This window comes from Physeter macrocephalus, chromosome 14 (genome assembly GCF_002837175.3).
Source record: "Physeter macrocephalus isolate SW-GA chromosome 14, ASM283717v5, whole genome shotgun sequence".
In the NCBI taxonomy this organism is placed as follows: Eukaryota; Metazoa; Chordata; class Mammalia; order Artiodactyla; family Physeteridae; genus Physeter; species Physeter macrocephalus.
The window spans coordinates 47,115,501-47,121,993 of NC_041227.1; positions in this window are offsets into that span (position 1 = coordinate 47,115,501).

Genomic DNA, 6,493 nt, shown 5'->3' on the forward strand with positions numbered 1-6,493 from the left:
AGCCTGTGCTCCGCAACGGGAGAGGCCACAACGGTGAGAGGCCCGCGTACAGCAAAAAAAAAAAAAAAAAAAAAAAAAAAAGGTCAGAATCAATTATCAAGACCATAAGACCCTGCACAACACCAAGGAGGAGCTCTTCCTTTTTTAAAATTCTTAATATTTATATGGCTGCACCGGCTCTTCGTTCCAGCACGCAGGCTCTTAATTGTGGCATGCAGGATCTAGTTTCCTGACCAGGGATGGAACCCATGCCCCCTGCACTGGGAGCTCAGAGTCTTAACCGCTGGACCACCAGCGAAGTAGCTTCCCAGCTCTTCCTTGAATATCATGCCCCTGGTGCCTCACTTGCCCCACCCTGTCCTGACTCTACTGAAGGATATATTTCAGAAGTCTGAGCTGTAAGAAGAGTGAATAACAAAAACACTGGTAAATACAAACACTGATTGTATGTAAAGTTATAATGTCTATGGAGTTAAGAAAACAAAAAAGCCACCAAAAAGCCCTACACAGACACGAAACACCCGCCGATACTAAACAAGAAGGCGTTCAGAGCCCTCAAGTCCTCTTAAGTCCTTGTACCATGTCATGCAAACAATGTTTTCATTAACTTTAGACTCAGTTTCCTGTTGCTGGTATAACAAAAACTCAGTGACTTAAAACAATGCAAGTTTATTGTCTTACAGTTCTAGAGAGCAGACACCCAAAATCAGTTTCTCTACGCTGAAATCAAGATGTCCGCAGGCCATGCCCCTCGGGAGGCTTTGGGGGAAAATCCTCTCCTCATCTTTTCAGCTTCTAGAATTGCATTCCTTGGTTCTTGGACACTTCCTCCAGCTTTAAAGCCAGGAGTACCCGGCCTTCTTTGGTGGCCAAATCTCCGTCTCCCATTTGTGATTGCATTAGGCCCACCTGGATAATCCAGAATCATCTCCATCTCAAAATCTTTCACTTAATCACATCTTCAAAATCCCCTTGCCATATAAAGGAATATTCACAGATCTCAGGAATTAGGACCTCTATATATTTGAAGGCTATCATTCAGCCAACCACAACATATCAAGTATGCATGTTGTAAATTCTAGGGGAAGAATAAGAATAGAAAGAATAGAAATAGAGCATATGACTTCCAAACTAACAGAGTGAAAAACACTGTTAAAATAAAACAATCCCCCCAAAAAGGGGCAAAAATGGAAAGAGAATGGGTATGACAAATGGAAAGCCCCCCACAAAAGACAGTATCAACAAAACCAAGAACATTGTTAACTATACCGACTATGTGACTTAACTGATCCAAAGAAAGGATAAAGATCCGACAAAGGACTTGCAGACAAAAGGCACAAATCGGGCTTCCCTGGTGGCGCAGTGGTTGAGAGTCCGCCTGCCGATGCAAGGGACACAGGTTCGTGCCCTGGTCCGGGCGGATCCCACATGCCGCGGAGCGGCTGGGCCCGTAAGCCATGGCCACTGAGCCTGCGCATCCGGAGCCTGTGCTCCGCAACGGGAGAGGCCACAACAGTGAGAGGCCCGCGTACTGAAAAAAAAAGGCACAAATAGAGTAAAAAGAAGTGTCACTAGTAACAATGGTGGGGACAGACTCTAGAGTGGAGCCCGTTACCCCACCTTTTGGTGTTCTCCCCGTGTTGTCACCTCCCTTTGAGTGTGGCTTTGCTTTTTGTTTATTTAAAATTTATTTTATTGGAGTATAGTTGATTTACAACGTTGTGTTAGTTTCTGGTGTACAGCAGTGACTCAGTTATACATACATATAATAGTTTGCATTTACTAACCCCAAACTCCCAATCCATCCCTCCCCCAAGCTTTTTATTTTTAATATGGTGAAATACACATAACATTTACCATTTCAACCATTTTAAAGTGTACAATTCAGCGGTGCTTAGTACATTCACAATGGTGTGCAATCATCACATCTAGTTCCAGAACTTTCTCATCCTCTGAAAGGAAACCCTGTGTCCATTACCAGTCACCCTCCATGCCTCTCCCCCACTCAGCCCCTGAAAGTCACTCACCTACTGTCTGTCTGTGTGGATTTACTGATCCTGGACTTTTCATGGAAACGGATACAGTACATCGTCTTCTGTGTCCAGCTTGTTACCCAGCATAAGGTTTTCAAGGCTCATTCATGTTAGACATGCATCAGAATTCCAGTCCCTTTTACGGCTAGCAATATCTCATTGTAGGAACAGACATTTTGGGCTTTGCTTGCCCCTGTATCTGTTAACATTTGGGTTGTTTCCACCTTCTGGCTACTGTGAATACCATAAACACGCATGTACAAGGATTTCTGAGTCTCTTTCAGCGCTCCCAAGTGTGTCTCAAGGAGTGGACCTCTGCTGGGCTCTGTGGTAACTGCTCCCCACACCCTCTCCAGCACTTGCTGTGTCTCCATGTCTCTCTCGCCCGTGCTCCCCCACCCCCACCCCCAGACCACTTGTCTTGTTTTTAACCCACAGGATTTGGGGTGGGAATGGGAAGGCACTCCCAGGACTGAGGTGCTGCCTGTCTTGCGAGGAGACCCTCTCCCTCACCTGCTGCCCTGAGCCACCCTGTGGAGAGCCTCCTGCCAAGGCTGGAAAGCCGCTGACTGCTGCCACGACCAGGTGAGCTGGGGAGGACCCTTCCCCAGTACAGCCTCAGATGAGACCCCTAGACTGCAGCTCTGGTAACCCTGATGCTCAGAAGCGGTGGGACAATAAATGTGTGTTGTTTATGGTAAGTGATTTTCAAAGGGAGCAGAGACCTCTGACAGGGATTGTGGGGGAAGACGGGGGCTCCCAGGAGCTGGAGATGTCCTATCTCTGGACCCAGGTGCACATGCAGGGCCTGCTCCTTGTTCTCTGAACAAAATGTTTTGTGCTTTCTTCTGTACAGAGCCTGGGCCAGGCCTGGGGCTGACTGGCCTGGATTCCCAGGCAGGCTGGACTTCGGTGGGGCTCCAAAAGAGGCACTAGCAGCTTCAGAAGGAGGCCCAGGACAATACAATTCTGTATTGTAATATATCACATTATTATGTAATTATAAGCATCATACTATATATACAATGATACTGTGTTATATGTTTGAAGTTGCTGAGTAGAGGTTAAAAGTTCTCACAAGAAAAAAATCATGTCACGATATATACATATATTAAATCATTACGTTGTACACCTGAAACATAACAACATTTGTCAATTACATCTCAATAAAAATTAGAAAATGAAGGTGGTTGGGATCCAGGTGGGGGAAGTCCCCTTGGCTGGCCGCTTGCGACTTCTCTCCTGGACAGTGAGGACAGTGCTCCTCGCACAACCGCCTTGGGAGGGCACCCCCAGCCCCACGGGCACTGGGCAAGGAAGTCAGGCAGGCCAGGCTGCGGGGATGACACGGGGAAGGGAGCCAGCCATGGAGGGCGGGGAGCAGGTGCCCCAGGGAGGGAAAGACGGAAGAGCAGAAGAGGCCGGAAAGCGCCAGAGAGCTGTGGGTGCTCAGGACATGCAGGGACCCCAGGGACCCCTCGGGCTTTCCCAGTGGACTCCCAGGTGCCCCGGGGCAGGGGGTGGAGGGCCGCCTCCAACCAGGGATCACTGGCACTTGGTGGCAGATGTGTAGGTCCTCAAGCAGCCATCAGCTTTGTTGCCTGTGACCCCGCGCCCAGGGCCACATGGCACCAAAGCCTCCTGTGCTGGAGCCTGCCCAGGGGTGTGGGAGAAGGAGGAAGGGTTGTCTGAGGGCCGGGCTTAGGGCCTGTGCAGTGGACATAAAGGAATACAATGCGCCAGCAACTGTGGACAGGACTCAACCCTCTTTTCCTCAGGTCCAAACAGAACAAGTGTTATCTTCTGCGTGTGCCCTGGTGGCAAGAGCTTGAAGCTCTTGGAGTTGGACTGCTCTAAGGAGTTGGACAGCGGCTCAGTTCACGTCCCAGGAGAGATGCCACTGAGGGTTTGCAGCTGGTGGCCCAGCTGTCAGGGACCCCTCCTGCTGCCCCCAGTCCAGCTCTCAGTGTGTTCCGGACTAGCAGCACCAGCAGCCCAAGGAAACTGTTACATTCTTGGTACCAATACAGGCTACAGGGTGGATGAACCCTCCAACACCATGCTCAGTAGTAAGAGGTGCTAGTCACAGGTCACATCGTGTGATTCCAGAGACAGAAAGTAGATTAGTGGTGGTTCAGGCCAGAGGGAAGGGGGAGTAACTGCTAATGGGTACAGGGTTTGGGGTGATAAAATTGTTCTAAAGCTACACAATCATAAACTAGATAGCACAACATTGTGAATATACAAAAACCACTATACCATATACTTTAAAGTGGTTAAAATGTTGAACTTCATGGTAGGAGAGTTTATCTCACTCAAAAAAATCTACCTGCAAAATAATAAAAAAGGTCTACATTCCTGGACCCCTCCCTAGACCAAGAGAAAGTCTGCAGGAGCGGGGGCCAAGCCACCTGTTTTAACAAGTCCTCCAGATCACAATGACATGCAATAAAGTCCAAAAACCACTTAGCTGACCCAGTCTCCCCAGAGCAGGACCATGTGTGGGTTCTAAGCCCCACTGTGGCCCCCATCCCATTCCCAGGCAGGGGGCCCACCAGAGGCACTGCTTGTGCACACCACTTCCCCATGGCTGGACACAGCCCCCCAGCCCCCAGGCCCAACCAAGAGCACCCGGCTACATCCAGGGAGGATATCCCTCTATCCACATGATGCAGCGAGGGCCTGGGAGCTGCCCTGGATGCAATGGGCTCCCACGCAGCAGCAGGGCCAGCACAGATCCTCCATCCCTCGCTTCCCTAGATTGTAGCTCTGGGTCTGGCTAGAGACCCCCCAGAAACACAGGGGAGAGCAGCCGAAACAGCCCTGCCACCCCCAACCCCCGGGACAGCCTGGGGCCTCTGTGCACTTAGGAGACTCCACAACCTACACAAGGTGCTACCACCATGCCACACCCGACCCCCGCCAGTGGCCAGAAGCATGGTGTGTGTGGGGGAGTCTCTGAGAACTTGATGACAGGGAGGGGCTGAGGGCACCACAGAGCCCTGGGGTTAACCCCAGGGGCCTAGGGCCCACCATGACCATGGGCCCCGGAAGCATCTGCACCTATTGGCTGGGCCGACCCAACTCTCTGCTAGGACTGCAATCACCTCCCTACCTGCATCCCTGCTCTTCCCTGTTAAATAAGTGATTCCCCACATCAGTATTTTAACAAGGAGTGAGGGGGCTCAGGTAGGTGCCCCCCTCTGGCCCCAGTCCCCTCCTCTCAGCACCCTCGGGGTCCTCCACCCACCTACCAGGCCCTCTGCTGGGACCCACCCAGGGTGCGCTGTGGCGTCCTCAGAGCAGCCCGGGTGTCCTGGGTTGTGCACTGCCCCCACCAGTCTGACCTCTTCCTCTGCCCATCCAGAGCAGAGGGCCACGGCCGGTCTGCTGCACTCCTGCGCCCAGGAGTTGGGCCAACACAGAGAACCCAAGGCTCAGGGGTCGGGGGAACCAGGCTCTCAGGCCCTGTGATGTGCCAGGGGCAGGCGGGTGCCTCCAGCACTGAGGCTGGAAGAGCCAGGTAGCAAGGGTTCCCACTGCCTGGTCCTGGACTGACTGGTGAGCGTCCAGGTGTAAGGGGAACAGAAGCCGCCCTCCAGGCCCTCCTGGGCGTCTTGACCCCAGCATCACCTGCTTTCTGGCTGGGACCCCAGGCCTCCTAAGTCCAGGGACACCATCTGCCCTCTGCCTCTTCAAAACCACCCCTCTACGGACAGTGGCCACTACAGTGATTGCCACTCAACTGTAGACTCACAAATGGTTACAGTGGTAAATGTATGTGTACTGCACACAATAAAAACAGGACAAAACCCCAAAACATCCCTTCCGGAGGTGACGAATGGAGGTGTGAGGAGCTGTGAAGCCCTGCCCCTGGCTTCCCGCTCGGTCCAGCCCCCGCCGTCACAGGCCAGGCTGCACCAGAGTCGGGAACCCATGACCACAGCCCTCACCCCCTTTGCCTCTCCCCTCCCAGGAGACCTTTACACCCCACCCCCCCACCCACGACCCAGGCTTTCTGCCAACTTGTATCCACTTCCCACCTGGGAGGGCACACCTCCACCCACCTACCAGACAGATACTCACCCCTGGCTTCCCAGTGGTCTCCCACTGTGAGCAGGGTTATGTTCCAGCGTGTTTTGGCCCAGCCAGAAGCTCCCTCCAAAAATACCCCCACAAAAGTGAAAACAAGAAAAGAGCTCCCAGTTATACTTTTCCAAAGGGCTCACTTTAGGGCTTCCTGGTGGCGCAGTGGTTGAGAGTCCGCCTGCCGATGCAGGGGACACGGGTTTGTGCCCCGGTCCGGGAAGATCCCACATGCCGCGGAGCGGATGGGCCCGTGAGCCATGGCCGCTGAGTGTGCGTGTCCGGAGCCTGTGCTCCGCAACGGGAGAGGCCACAACAGTGAGAGGCCGGCGTACAGCAAAAACAAACAAACAGAAAAAGGGCTCACTTTAGCA